This window comes from Canis lupus, chromosome 5, assembly GCF_048164855.1.
Source record: "Canis lupus baileyi chromosome 5, mCanLup2.hap1, whole genome shotgun sequence".
Lineage (NCBI taxonomy): Eukaryota > Metazoa > Chordata > Mammalia > Carnivora > Canidae > Canis > Canis lupus.
The window spans coordinates 26,867,676-26,884,035 of NC_132842.1; the positions used below are offsets into that span (position 1 = coordinate 26,867,676).

At 36.8% G+C, this 16,360-nt stretch overlaps 1 long non-coding RNA gene across 3 annotated transcripts in view; it reads right to left on the reverse strand.

Annotated features, from left to right (window-relative positions):
* Positions 1–2,212, reverse strand: part of LOC140633395 (uncharacterized) — a 72,835-nt gene extending 70,623 nt beyond the window's left edge. For all 3 annotated transcript variants that reach the window (XR_012031005.1, XR_012031003.1, XR_012031004.1), the window contains exons 1-2: positions 2,113–2,212; positions 1,451–1,548 (exon numbers count right to left, since the gene is read on the reverse strand). This is a non-coding gene — a long non-coding RNA (uncharacterized lncRNA). The remainder of the gene's footprint in view (positions 1–1,450; positions 1,549–2,112) is intronic.
* Between the last annotated feature and the right edge of the window lie 14,148 nt (positions 2,213–16,360).

Genomic DNA, 16,360 nt, shown 5'->3' on the forward strand with positions numbered 1-16,360 from the left:
AGAATATTTCACACAGCACAATTCTTTAAACAGATGGGTAACTACAATCTAGGTCAACTTTCTAGGTGGCTTTTTTTAAAGTGAAGTAATTTTAGTACCTCAATTGGGCTATGAGAAAAAAAAATGTGAAGGAATGCACCTGTTGTGAGTCAAGTCAACTTTTCCTGAGTGGGATCTTCCAAAGCACAGAGACATTCAGTTGGACACAGAAAAATCCAAAGTGACAAATTCAATTCAGCATTTGACACTACCTTTTAGATATTTCAAATAGAAGTTTGAAAATGCATAATATTTGAGAGTTGCTTAGGAGAAAAAAAATATAGGTAGGATTTCCATCACATACTTTGGAAAAATAATTCAAAAGATAAAAATAAAGTATTAAAATTACTAGAATAAGATATATGTTAATATTCATATAATTTGGATGTGGGGGAAGTGCTCCTTTTCCTGGCATCAAAGTAAGAGACTTAAAAAAAAAAAAGGACATGATAGTTTTGATTAAATGATATTTTAGGGGATGCCTGGGTGGCTCAGCAGTTGAGAATTTGCCTTTGGCCCAGGGCATGATCCTGGAGTCCAAGGATTGAGTCTCACGTCGGGCTCCCTGCAGAGAGCCTGCTTCTTTCTGTGCCTATGTCTCTACCTCTCTTTCTGTGTCTCTCATGAATAAATAAATAAAATCTTAAAAAATGATATTTTAAGATGTGTAAAATATAAACAATAAAAGACTAAGAAACTGTAATATGAATAAAATGAACAAGTAGCTTTAATATACAATGTGTTCTCACAAAACAAGAAAAAAATGGGTAATCCAACAGAAAAAAAAAACACACTTAGGATATTAGCAGGCAATTTACACAAACATGAAATTGTAAATAGATAATCAGTATATTTAAAAGATTGAACTGAACCAGTAATAAAATGCAAATTCAAACTAGCTACGCTTTTACATCAGCAAAATTAATGTGTGGGTGCATGTGTGTGTGTTAGAGAGACAGAGAGAGACACAGAGACAGAATGTAGTATCTCACAGATCCACTCTCCTTAACAGGATAATCCTCTGAACAGGATAACCCCACCAACTTCCCGGCATGCTCACCCCTCCCAATGAATGAATGAATGAATGAGTAATTTTTCTTTGTTCCTAACTTTCTCACCTGCTACTACCCTATCCTATTTTCTCCACCCTTTGCTGAACTTCTTGAAAAGCATTTTCCTCTTACTGGACGTTTTTCTTCCTTGAATTCTGAGGCACCACATACTCCTGGTTTTCCTGTCACAGCTCTGGTATTGTTTTCTCTCTCCTTTGTTGGCTCACTGCCTTTACCCGGCTGCCCAGTGCAGGAATTCCTCTACACTCAGTCGTTGAGTCCTTTATCTCTTCTCCCTGACGTGCTCGCTTTCAGCCAACTCAGCTTCATGACAACCAAAAATTACAGATGACTCCTACCTTGTACATGTTCAGTTTCTGAATATCCAGAACTGTGAACTGGTAGGACAAAACTGCATGCTTAATATTTTCACTTGGATATCCCAAAGATGTTTTGACTTCATTTGACAAAAAAAAAAAAAAAAATAGGTTAAGTGATCTTTCATCTTCCAATATTATCTATTTCAGTGCATGACAACCACTCAGTTATTGAGAGCCAGAAATTTAGAAGTCATCATTGGTTTCTCTCTTGACTACCTGCATCCAATCCATCACAAAATCCTACAGTTAAAAAATGGATCATAAAGTCTCTCAAATGTCTTTTCTACCTTCATCACTATTACCATAGCCCAACTACTAACAACCCTTACCTCGAGTGTCACAATAGCCTGCTTTCCAGTGCATTCCTTCATGTGCTATGCTAGTATTGAACGGTGGTATCAAAATATGTATCCCAGCAGGTCACCTCTAGCTCCCAACTCCCACTTCAGCATCACTACTGTTTTTAGAATAAATAACAAATTTCCTGACATGTCCTCTAAAGCTTTAGGTAGTCTGGGTCCTACTAAGCCATGTGCCATGCCACGTTTTCTTGAGGTCAGCTATTTCCTACTTAAGACTTTCAGACTGGCAGCATCAGTATCACCTGGGAACTGGTTAGAAATGAAATTCTCAGGCCCTACCTCAGCCTACTAGGTCAGAAACTCTGAGAAGTGAGGGAGGAGGCCCAACAGCATGGGTTTAACAAGCCCTCCAGGAAGTTCTGATGCATGACAGTTTAACAACCACCGCTTCAGATCCGTGTTCCATGAACAGTGGCCTTTTCTCTTCCTGGCATTGACCATTTTTCCTCTTACCCCAGGGCTTTTGCACATTTTCTTTTGCACATTATTCTTTTTTATTAGGCTACCGAAATTAAACTAATATTGTGGGTTGGAATTTTCTATTTCTATTTTCTCTGTCTGACAGTTTCTTGTCCCCTCCTCTGTCCTTTCTAACAGTTTTCTCCTATTTTTCTTTCTGATCACAACACATTTATGCTTGCTTACCTGGCAAACTTCCCTTTCGTACTTTTCTCAATATCTTTTGTCTCTTTTTCATAACACTCGCCACAATTTTAACTTTAAGTATACACTTTTGGGTGATTGTGTGACTATTTTCTGTCTCCCTCCAATAGAATGTAATCCAGTGATGGCCTAACAGTTTCTGTTATTGCTTACCATTGCTCTTGAAACATTTGATACATAGTTTGGTGCAAACTAAAATACCAATAAATATTTTAAATGAATGAATACTGGTTTATAGATTGGCATGTCTATGGACCTAAACATTTTTAGTATTCTATCCAGACGACTGAACATATTCTTTATATATTTTTGCATTTATTTTCAAAATTTAAATACTATCTTAAGTGAGCATAAATACGACTTATAAAACAGAATCAAATAGGGATCCCTGGGTGGTGCAGCGGTTTAGTGCCTGCCCTTGGCCCGGTGCGCGATCCTGGAGACCCGGGATCGAATCCCACGTCGGGCTCCCGGTGCATGGAGCCTGCTTCTCCCTCTGCCTGTGTCTCTGCCTCTCTCTCTCTCTCTCTTTCTCTCTCTCTGTGATTATCATAAAAAAAAAATTAAAAAAAAAACAGAATCAAATATACTGAAGGGGGGAAAGAAACAACACATTTTAAGTACAGGTTAAATGTTCATAATCCACTGTGATGGTTCATTTCATATGTCAACTTCACTGGACACAGACATGGGATGCTCAGATATCTGCTTAAACATTTTTTCATGGGATTTTCTGAGAGAGTGTTTCTGGAGAGATTAACATTTGAATTGGTGAGCTGAGTAAAGCAGATGGCTTTCCCCAGGGAGAGTGGGCATCATCCAATCTACTGAGGACTTGGATAAAAAGAACAAGAAGTTCAGGAAGGTTGAATTCACTCTGTCTGACTTCGAAGCTAGAATATGCTTCTGCCTTTTGCCTGGTTTTCAGGCGTACTATTGCTCCACTGGCTTTCCTGGGCCTCTAGCTTCTCAACCTCCACAATCATGAGACAAACCCTATAATAAATTTCATATATATACTGTTTCTTTGGGGAATCCTGGCTAATGTGATCACTCCATGCTACTGAATTTGACTTACATGAAATGATTATTAACTACATATTTTTCAGCTGAAGCTATTGCCTTTATTGTCTTCCCAATGAAATTAAAATTTAAATGATTTAATACTTTGTAAAACTTCACTGATGTATTTACATATACACAAAGGAATACAGCTAAGAATATATTAGGATTATAATTACGTATATAAGATTATGTATATATAACTATATATGTATGTATATATACATATATACACACACAAAATTAAGAGCACAGATTCTTCTAACAGCATCCACATAAAGGAACAGATTATTACAGCATCCCAAAAGACCCCTTCATGATACTCACAGTCAGTGCCCACTGAGGATAAACACTATCCTTGATTATTTTATTTTATTTTTTTTCACTATCCTTGATTATTAAGTTAATATTGGCTTTACCTGTTTTTATACACTTTGTATAAATGGAAACAAACACTATATCCCCTTTAATGTCAAACTTGAACAGTATGTTTGTTAGGTTCATTCATACTGTTGCATGTAATTCTAGGTCCTTCTTTCTCGGTGTCAAATAATAGTCCATAGAGAATAAACAATATTTTTTTATTCATACTACTATGGGGCTCTTTAGTAACTTTAGGTTAGGACCTATTAGGATCAGTGCTTTCTTGAATATTCTACATGCTTTTTTATTTATTTTTTATTTTTTAAAGATTTTATTTATTTATTTATGAGAGACACAGAGAGAATGAGAGGCAGAGACACAGGCAGAGGGAGAAGCAGGCTCCATGCAAGGAGCCTGACATGGGACTCGATCCCAGGTTTCCAGGATCACGCCCTGGGCCGAAGGGGCTGCCCTCTACATGTGTTTTGATGAAGATTTGCACTGATTTCTATTGCTTGTATAGCTAGGACTGCAATTACAGAGTCATAGAATATGCATATGCTTAGTTTTGGTGGATACCATCAAACATATTGGCAAAACAAATGTACCAATTTACATTGCATACTCGTGAGCAATTTGAGTCCTAGCTGTTCCACATGTTTGCTAACATTTCTATTTTCCAATTTTTAAATTTGGCCACTGCTGTGAGTGGTAGCATAGTTTCAATTAGTGTTTCTCTGATGAATCATAAAGTCAAGTGTCTTTTCAACATGTAATAGGATTTTAAATACTGAATTCAGCATTCCAGGATCCAGTCTTACAAGTGAAAACAATGAATTTAATAGAATACAAATTCCCTAATTTTAAAATCACCAATTTCTTAAATGTACATGCAGAGAAAATATAATCTGAATATGTATATTGGTATATGCATGTATGCAGACACGTGCACACAAGCACACTCACTGCATTTTGAAAAAGATCTTAAAATAGTCTATTTTTTAAACCAAGACCTTTTATGGTTCACCATTTCATTATTTCCAATAGTGTCAGTTCAGTAAAATGATTTCTAACATTGAAATTCTCAAGAACTTTGGCAATGACACCATCAGAAAAGACAGCATCTATTCACTTGAAAAATTCCCAATGAAAAGGGAATCACTGCTGTCTTCTCTGCTATAATTCTAGGGAGTCTGAGGCAAATATCCCTTCTCATTTAGCCCTGTTTTAGACACCTCATCTTTTATGGCCTCTAGGCAAACTCCAAGATTTCTTTTTTATTAGGCTACTGAAATTAAACTAATATTGTGGGTTGGAATCATTCTCAAAACTGTAACGGGCACTAGTAAACTAGGGCAAAACTGTTCAGGTGACACTGGACTATTAGGTGGGGGCTGACATGCATCTGGACTGATTTCTTAGTTGTCATTAAAATCTTCACTTGGGGAATTATTGTATAGATGGGCTAATTTTTCTAACCATTCTCTGAGAAAATCAAAGCTTTCACTATTCTACTCATTAATATGAAGGCTGCAAATACATATGGGAAAATGTTTTCCAACTGCATTGTCTGAAGGAATTCAGGATTCACTATCACCATTCCAGTTGAGGCCCTTACTCTTACTTGGAAAAACGCAATGGCTTTCTCCTAGTTCTTCTCATTTCTGGTCACTCATGGGCCACATTCACCCCATGCATCTCTGCTAGATTAATCTGCAATCCCCAGTTAGCCTCCCCCAGGGACTTCCAAGCTATTGCAAGACACTTCCAATGTGCTCCAGTGTATTTCAACAATTGCTGCTCAGTGTCCTCAGTTTAGTCTGTGAATATATCAACAGACTTTTCACCAGCACTCTCAATTTCTTATTTCTTTTTTTTGTTTGTTTTAAGATTTATTTGTTTAAATAGGAGGAGGGTCAGAGGGAGAGGGAGAGAGATAGAAAGCACAAGAAGACTTCCTGCTAAGTGTGGAGCCCAACGCAGGGCTTGATCTCACACCATGAGATCATGACTTGAGCCAGAAGCAAGAGTCAGATGCCTAACTGAGCCACCTAGGCGCCCTTTGATTTCTTTTTTTCTACTGAAAGATACTATGAACCCCTGTCTGGAGGTCAAATTGAAGGTTCCTTTTTTGTTTTGTTTTGTTTTGTTTTTGTAGAAGGTTCCTTTAAGGCAACATCCAATACCATGTTTTCCAATAACCTTGCTGGATTTTTCCAAATGATTAAAATCTCATGCTTTATATTTAAATGAATTTTTTTTTAATTTGTATTTATTTATGATAGTCACACAGAGAGAGAGAGAGAGAGAGAGGCAGAGACATAGGCAGAGGGAGAAGCAGGCTCCATGCACCGGGAGCCCGACGTGGGATTCGATCCCGGGTCTCCAGGATCGCGCCCTGGGCCAAAGGCAGGCGCTAAACCACTGCGCCACCCAGCGATCCCAGTTTTTTTGGTATATATATATACCTCATGAAATTTGTCATATTTTACTTAGCTTGATAGTTATTTTCTAAACTGTTCAAGTTTCCTTAAAACTCATTATCCCAACCACCTTTATAATGGTGCAACACATTTTACTATTATACAAAATCCTCACCAAGAGACTAAGACATTTCAAGACATATCCTAGGCTTCTTATTCATTCCTACTATAAATGCTTCAGTTCATATTTTTGTTATTTATTTAAATATTTATTTTAATATCTTTGGTATACACAAAGGAATAAATGGAAGTCATAAAAGCTTAGTACTAAAATGAGCACCCACGAACAGCTTAAGAATTAGAATTTTATCAGTATCTTTCTTTTTCTTATGTGCTTCTCCCATCCATAACCCACTTTCTTCCCAGAGGTATACATTATCCCAACTTCTGTAAATATTATCCCTTTGTTCTTATTATCATTTTAGTAACCATGGATCTGTCTTTAAATAATATAATATTTAGTCTTGATATTCTTGGAGTTCATACAAATGGAATCAAGTTTTATTCGCCCTTTTGCAACTTGCATCTTATACTCCATTTCATGGATCACTTCTGGGTCATTGTTTCATTGTTTTACTCTTATTTGGACCTGGAGGTCAATTCTACTTTTCTGAAGTTACTATTGATGCTAGTATGGCATTCATTCTTCTATGTATCTTTTGACCTGCATGCATAAGAGTATCTCTAGGATATTTATATACCCACACATAAGTAGTGAATTACTGAATCACATGGTAGTGTTCACACTTAAAGGATAATGTCACATTGTTTCACAAGTGCCTGTACCAATTTTAAACTTGATCTGCTGTGTATGAATGCACATGGACCCATATCCTCTCTAAAATATAAAGTTATTAAATGTCTTAATTTTGCAAATTTTCATGGGTATAAAATGGTATGCATTTGTGGTTTATATTTTCTTTTACTAGACCACTTTGAGTATTGCCTCTACTTTATCATTTCTCTTCCCGGCATCCCATTATACGTTTATTATTGCCCTTATACCTGGGCAAGCAGGGTTTATAATCTAGGTTCCATGCATCAGGGAGCTCTGTGCTTTGGAATATTTTCCTTAAATTTAAGGATTTTCTAAATCCTCTGTGGCCATGCCAACCGAGCCCTAAGCTTGGCTTGCAGGGACTTCAATCTTTGTTTCACTCCTTTGAGGCACTCTCTGGCTCTTTACACCACATGTGGGTCAATCATATCCTCCAAGAAGCTCCAGAACTTCTGCTTATGGGGTTGTTCTGAGACTCTATACTTGGATGTCAATTTCAAAGGGATAGCTCAGTGAATTGACTGTTCCTGCTGGCTGGTGCAGTACTTCTTTTATGGAATCATGCCATATTGGGCTGCCAGATTGTACTGAAATATTCTCAGTGACTCTTATTCACGTTGGACATGGTACAAGTTCAAGATTCTGAATTACCAATGGTCCAATGCCTATGTAAATGGATGTGGACTTCAGCCCACACTTGGCCATGTTCTAATTGGGGTACTATTTTCGATCTATGGCACCTGAGGGCAAAGGGAGTGTCAGCAGGTATCTGTTACTCTGTAGATTCCTTATCACTGCAGTCAGAGAAGTCACTTGCCTCCTCCACGGACTCTGTGGCATGGGCCAGGCAGTCCTCTGGACATGGCTGTTCCTATCTTCTCTGAGAGCTTTGAGAGAAGGCTTGCTTGCTTGCTTTGTTTGTTTATTTCTTTATTTAAGATTTTATTTATTTATTCATGAGAGACACAAAGACACAGGCAGAGACACAGGCAGAGGGAGAAGCAGGCTCCCTGCAGGGAGCCTGATGTGGGACTCAATCTCGGGACTCCAGGATCACACCCTGAGCTGAAGGCAGAAGCTCAACCACTAAGCCATCCAGGCAACCTGAAGATCACTGCTTTATACCACCAAGGGACATTTCTAGTTGTTCTCTCTTTTCTAAGATACTTGTAGTGACATCATGCTTTCCTTGGTCTTTGTTGAAGTCATCCTGGATGAGGAATGCATGTTTCTATGTGAATGAGGCGGATCCTCTTGCTTAGTGCACCAACCCCTTGTCTATCTCCCCTCCTTGGGCAGGGTGTAGAAGGCAGGGGAAGAGATTGCATTTAGGAATTTCTTTTTTTTTTTAAGATTTTATTTATTTATTCATGAGAGAGAGAAAGGCAGAGACACAGGCAGAGGGAGAAGCAGGCTCCATGCCAGGAGCCCAACACGGGACTCAATTCCAGGTCTCCAGGATTAGGCCCTGGGCTGAAGGAGGCACTAAACCGCTGAGCCACCTGGGCTGCCCAGGGAATTTCTTGATTATGGTCCAAAGGGCTCAAGAAAAGACATGGCTAGATCTGTTGATCTAGGTTTATATGAAATTGTGAACAATGAATTTAACATAATCATAAAAAATTGTTAATATTTTCCTTCACATCTGGGTAAGACTTGCATTAGTGAGTGAGCACACTAACAAACTCTGAGTCACTGAAAAAGTATTTATGAAAGGGACGATGAATACTATCAAGAATAATGGTGCAACCAGCATTCAATAAATGGTACTAGAGAGCTTCAGAGGCAAGGAGATCTGCATTGTTTCAAAACAATTGATTTCCAAAGAACCAAAACAAAACTTGGTATTCCTTCTTCTCAAAGTAGGAAATATAAAGTTAGCCAGGAACCACACATTTGAAAAAAACAAGTATTAAGGGATGGTGCCCAGATCTCAACAGGAAGAGATGGTTCTGGATGCTGCAAAACAACTTCACGTACACTGATAAGATAAAAAACAAGTACCTATTATTCTAAATATTTCATTTATTCACTATGGGCTCATCAATTCTTTATTAAAATTTTAATCAAATTGATTATATAACAAGGGCTTCTCGCTCACACAATTGCACACACACATTTGCTGGGGCTCTACATATCCTAGGGAAATCCCTTTTTATATATTTTTGTTATATTTTTTTATCTCTTATCTTCTGTTCTTCACTTTTTAATTTTTTCTCACATGCTTCATTATGGTTACTTCAATTTAGTTTTCAGATGTAGAATTCTCTTTTCAAAGTGTTTAACCTGATGTTAAAGTTTTCTTTTGATATCCTGTTTGGATACTGATAGGATATCCTAAGTTATTTCACTTTTTGGTTCAAGCATATCTATCTGTTGCTTTTTTGTTTGTTTGTTTTTTATAGAGAGAGAGGTAGAGACCCAGGCAGAGGTAGAAGCAGGCTCCCTGAAGGGAGCCCAATGGGACACTTGATCTTGGGACCCTGGGATCAGGCCATGAGCCAAAGGTGGACCCTCAACCACTGAGCCACTCAGGTACTCCTTCTCTATTTCTGGTTTGTCCCCCCGCCACCCCCCCCCCCCACCATGGTGCAGATTTCAGGGTCCTAATACAAAGCCCATGAAGTTTTATCACAATCCACATTTTGGCTACCTCTATATTCAAACTTTTGCTCTTATAACACTGGGAATATGTCAAAAAATTTCTCAGGTGCTCAGATACTCACTGATCTTTTCCAGATTGGCAAACATCCCCAGAGAAAGAAACATCCCCAAATGTCAAACTTGCTTCTCTGGATCTCAACCGTCTTCTCCTAGATCTTGGCTTAGAGAACAGTTTCTAGGTTTATGTAGTGGGAGAATTGTTCCAAATTCTGGGCCCATCATTATAAAAAATAGAAACCTTTATTTCATTTCTAGAAAAAGCTTGGGGAGTAGGTTTTATTCTCTCTAGCACAATCCATCAAGCACTGAAGCTCAGATTTTTAAGTTACTTGCCCGAGGACACACAGCAGTAAGTGGCAGAGCCATGACTCAAACCATGTTTTTAGATATTTGTGTGCTTTTCTGTAAACCTTATTCCCATAATACTTTACGTGCTCATTCCTTTAGTTAACTATGTATATATGCAACCTTACCACTAGACTTTGTCAGTTTTCTAAATTGTTGTCACCATATTACATATCTTTATTCCATGTCTGATTTACTTTTTTGCTCCCTTTTGCAGTTTTTATGATGTGCCCATTGTGAGGCTGGCAGTATGCAAGAAAAAACATTTCATAAAGTGCTAGATCCACAATAATGCCGATAAATGTTTGTTGAATGAGTATGTTAATAAATGCAGAGGATAAAATATAATGATGGAATCATTAATTTAGAAGTTTTTCTGATTCTGTGGTTGGTTTTTTCAGATATATTGATTATCCATTGTGAGGTCAGGGAGGAAAGTTAAAGCAGGAGGGAGAACTGGCCAAGAGGGGCAACAATTAAATCACTGGACCTTAATCTCTCACCAATGACAAAATTAGTGGAATACGTATTCCCACAGGTCTTAATGGACACAAAAATAAACTGGTAGACAAAATTATAAATTCTGAAATTGTGTCAAATGATGTCAAAATAATTGGTTGATTCCATCAGCTCAGTGAACCATTCTATCAATGCAACTTAAACCTCCTAATAGAGAGTTTTACTTATTTTGCTTTACTTGCAGCAACTGCTTTGGTCCTCTGCGTTCAAAGCTGAAAAGTTTAGTGTAATATTCATAATATTGGATACAACTTAAAATTGTTATATAAAAATAATGCATTTTTAAAAATTCAACTAATTTTTACCCTTTGTAAGATAAAGCTTGTGGGGAAAATATGTGTGATTCAAATTTTTGTCATAAGACTCCTCTATTTTTCTGGTGAACCTAAACTCCCTTCTCCTAACTATTTCAGAGTAATGCATCCTGCTTTAAAAATCAGGCTTTGTCTCATTGCAGATTTTCATTATATCCTTTTAGTTTGGTGTTGTTTTCTGCTCTACTCTTTCCTCTTACTTTTGTTTTCCTTCTTTTCTTTTTTAAACACACATTTTTCCTTCCAAGATTTACTCACCAACACATCACCACGTAATTCTTTATAAGTGTTCTTTGTTGCTTCATTGAATATTTGCACTTGTTGTTTTCTTAATAAAACAAAACACAGAAATCCAGAAAGCTCTAAGAAGAAAGAATGAAAAATATCATTATGAGAGTATTTTGTATATAAAGGTGATGAATTTCTCAATTAAGGGATACTCTATTTTTAGAGAAGGCTAAAAATGAGAATAATTCATTTGCAAAATGTACCTTGGTTTTATTCTAAATTTGAGCAAAGCTTTGAATGAGCTGGATTTATCTGACTCTTTATCCATCTTTTTTTTCCATATCACTTGCAGCAATGATATTCAAAGCGGAGGGTGTTCATCCTACTGTGTGTACAAGGTGAGTCATTGGTGTGCAGAAGACAAACACGAGAATGTCTTTTCATATTTTTATCTTTCATCTCATCCTTTAAATTTTTATATCTTCTCTATATTGAATACCAGAGAGTACTGCATCTTTGTTCAATAGATTAAAAAACCTAAATATCATGAAAACCATTTCACTTGGGTAACCTTCAGAATGAAGGGGTAGTTGTAGAATATTAATATATTTGGTGAAATTGTTTAAACACCGTAAGAGGTTTTGTGTCTATGTAGGAAGAATATTTTTTTGACTTCAAAAAGCTGTCAGTGGAACTCTGATAATGACACTTACTGTCAAACTTATCATGCCTCAATTATGTTAACACCTTCTTTTGAAGTTTTCTTTTTAACATGAAAAACACAATTTATTATAAAAGGTCTCTGCATAAGCTGAAAGTATTCAAAGGCCTAGAATAGGCTGATCTTAAAAGAACTGTAGGCAGAAAAAACTTTATATTCATACTGTGAGCAACTTAGTTTCACTTTGCTGTGAGAATAAATCATAAGAAAAAAGTGCAACTTGAAGGATGTGAAGCCATTGTGAAAAAAATTTACAACATCTGAATCGATCTTTTTGAGGCTCCCTGAAAATCCCTTCCAACTCTCCAGTCAGAAGATCCTTCTGGCTCCTCAGACGTTTTACTAGTCCAATCGTAGTCGGTATGGTTGTACCTTCTTTGTTTTATGCATTATTCTTGGTCTTTGCTTTTCGAGCTTTCTATGGCTGCACACCGTTTGTTCTTTTCTTTTTCTCCCAGATATCTACCAGATGTGGGTGAAGACAGACTCTTTCATCATTGCTGTGTTTTCAGATTTCTTCCTCCTCCAAATCTTAATGCCCAAGAGGTTGAGACTATTGGTTACACTTAGATCTAAGTATTTTTGATGACTTGTACTTATCTATATCTATTAATGCCCATGAGCCATGCATGTTCACCCATCAGCACTGCTCACTTCATGGAACTACTTGCTATAGGGTGAATCTGTTTGTCTGTATGTGTGTTGTTACCCTTTTCTCAAAGTAATCATGTTGCCCAAGAAGATTGTATGCACTAACTTCCCAGCCTTTCCCTTTTCTTCACCTCCAATTATGGTATACCTGCTCTTTACTCTTCCTTGGACCGCATTGATCATGAATACTTCTTCTCTATGAATCCTGTTTTTAATCTTGCTGGCAAATCTGCATCATCTCCTTTCTTATGTGACTTAAGAGGAATGTAGATATGTTAAATATGAGAAGCTATTCCTCAAGCAAAGACTACTATACCCTTAATATACTCTGAGTTTAGAGAACAAATATTTATAAAACTGTATTGTCCTGTATATCTGTTGTTGTGCTATAGATTATACAAATGTATTTTTGGCCTCCTGGTCCAATGCTTTGTGATACTCTCATTTATGTCGGGCATAAGTGAATTTATGCTAAAAAATGTATCATATTTCATAAATCTCTCCCCTGCTGGCATGTCATATCTACCCCGTGGTAAAACGAGGAGTTGCGCATTTTTCAAAATAATTAAATTCTCTGACATTCCAATAAGCAAGCATTTATGAACTATTTTCCTGATTGAATATCCATTTTTCCTGTTGGTTAACCCCATTAACTTCTTGTAATTAGGGACTTCTGTTTCTAGATGTCTACTTCAGGTGTTATTCTTACAGAACAGAAATGACAAATTCTTACCACAATCTTTCCTCTTGTATCCTTATAGATATAATTAATCATGATACTCTTTCATACTAGCAAAGACAGGTCTACAATACAATCTTGCTGGAACCACTACTCGTTTATCAGAACGGCATGCAAATTAAAATTTATTTGACATCTTTGTCATAGACACTGTATTTCCCCCAAAATGCATCTCCTAAAAGTAAAAGTAGTATTTTCATTTGTAGGTAAGTGTGATTTACTTATTGCCATATTAAGAATTTTATTCATTATATCTTTTAAAAGACATGTTTTATATTCTAGGTTTGTAAATAAATTGAAAAGAAAAAAACAATAGTACATGTGCTTTCTGTATTTCTCATAGCCTTTGCTACACTTTATATCAGACTAGTCTGAAGAGATGGGAGTTTTAATTTTTTTTTTAATTTCCAACAATTAGACTGGGAGTGGGCTACCAGGTCCAATTTTTCTTTATATTCATTTGCACAGAAACAGAAAAAAAGAAGAAGTATTGGTATCTCTTCTCAGTGTTGTCTTTTCCTATTTGTGTTCCTTCTTCCACATGTATATTTAAAAAAAAAACTTCAAAACATAATTTGACAATCAGAAATGAGTTTATGGTGACAAATGCTAACAATGAGTCAATTCTTTTTTCCAGAGTAGGCGTATTTGCTTTAGGTTATATAGCTAAGACACTTAAAATACAGGAACATCTGATGGAAAAGGGCTACTGCTGTGTCATCTGGGACATGCTTTTATTTCAGCTTCCAGGAAAAATTATAAGTTAGAGGAGAATAGAGAAATCCTTTAACTTCTGGTTTTCCCTTTTAGTGAGAGCAATCATGGAGAAAATTATGATCATTATCTAGGACACTCATTTAGATAACACAACTGCAAGAAGCAGCTCGTTGGCACGTATTTTGCCTGAGAAAGAAAGGTTCCAGTGGTACCTACCATGTGACACTTTATGCTCTTCTCAAAGAAAAACATAGACAATCAAAACAGATTTTCACAAGAAATTAAAGCAGTAAGGTCAAACTGTCCAAAGGACTTGAGAGTATTTCTGAGACTTGACATGTACTTGTACTTTTTCCTCTATGTTCTCCAAAAGAGAAGAGTAGGAAAGATTTAATTATGAATAAATCACCCAATGACCATGATTATGGATATGAGCAACCCAAAAGCACAATTTATTTCCATCTTGTCGGTTTTTAGGCTCTTAGTTTTCCTCCAACTTATTAATACCCGGTGGCATTGGTAACTCAGAAGACATGCACAAATGCTATCTATCTTTGTGAGATCAATCTTGGAAACTCGCATCCTGAAAATACTCTTCTAGCTGGAAGTCAGTGGTGGTCTACATCAGTTACATATTGCTATGTAACAAGTAACCCTAGAGCACACTGGCTTAAAACACACAGATTTACTTTTTCTTACAATTCTGTGGGTTAGGAAATTGGGTAGGATTCATATTGGTACTAGTTATTCCCCACCTGGTATTAGCTGAGATCACTTACTCAGATACATTCAGATAGAAGCCAAGCAGGGCTGAAAATTCCAACAGTTTGTACTTCTGCATTCCACATGTTCACTAGGTATGTGTTCTATATATATTTTTTTACCTTCTATGCTTCTGCAGTGGTGTAATCCTTATCTACCTTCCAAAAGCAATTTCCTCACTGTATTTCAAGCCGCACTAACAATTTCCTCACTTTTCCTGGAACTTCCACTCACCCCCTTGTTATAAAGGCATTAGCACCTATTTTAGGACTTTGTTATGGCAGCAATCTATTTCTTGTACCGATTATTGTTTTATTTTTAGTTACGTCAATCTGAGTAACAACCTAGAATCCTGGTGGCTTTAAAGAGTACAACAATGATTTATTATTTATTACATATCTTTGGTAAGGAACTCAGGGAGGGCTCAGGTGGTTCTTGAGAAGTACTTGACAGTAGGGGTACTTCACCAGCTGCATTTAGATGGTGGTTGCATGAAACCAGAGGGTCCATTAAGGCATTATCTGGTGCCTCAGTGTTTTTCCATGTGTGCTCTCCATCTCTCTACCTCTTATCTAATCATTTAATAGCCTAGTTCAAGCTTCTTTCCATCATGGCAGCCTACTTCACCAAACAGTATAAGAACACAAGCTGCCAACCACTTAAAAGCTAGCCACATTATGGCTAGCTTAAAAGCTGGTCATGATTCTAGGCCATGTTCAAAGGAAGGAAGTGGACTTCACATCTTGATAAGAAAAGGGGCAGAAATGTGCATACAGGGGTGAGAGACATTGACCTGGGGATAGTCAGAATCTGTCTACCACATGATCTAATCTGTATTGTAAAAGGCTCTAATTTCAGCACTTTTCAGCTGAGTGACTAAATCCTTGTCAATATACCCTATTAAAAAATTTGAATACTTTTTAGAACCAAAGGAGTGCCCAATATAGCACATTTTCTAGCATCTAAATATTACTATATGTCTGAGTAGTCTATGTGCAGAATTATACTTGCATTAAATATATATTTAATTCCATCAAAGTGTATTACTTGGGAGAATATAATCCTCTTTTCAAATCCCATTTCTTACAAAAGACTGGCTCCTGTGCTTCTGAGTCAGTTCAATTCAAAACCATGCTTTTCTAGTGTCAGTGATAGCTTTCAACTCTATGTCAGAAATCCTTTTATTCACCTACTGGTCACCAACTCAAATTCTTAAAAGAGTTGCCACTCCTCCTTCAGAATTACAAAGTAACATAAATACTAGACTCTATGGAAGCTTAAGGGTAAAATACCAGATGAGGAATTTGGCAATTAAATTCCAATCTTACCGAAACTACAAATAAGCCTGTTACTCGGGGCCACAAATTCCTTGCCAGCCAGGTTCCACTCTTAAGTCCTAACCTCACACATTGTCAGGGAACACAACTTTCTCTTTGCAGAGACCTTGCTTTTGCTTTTTCTCAGATTTCCCACCTATAATGACTCTGCAAACAAGTCCTGCTACTTATTTTTTTAATA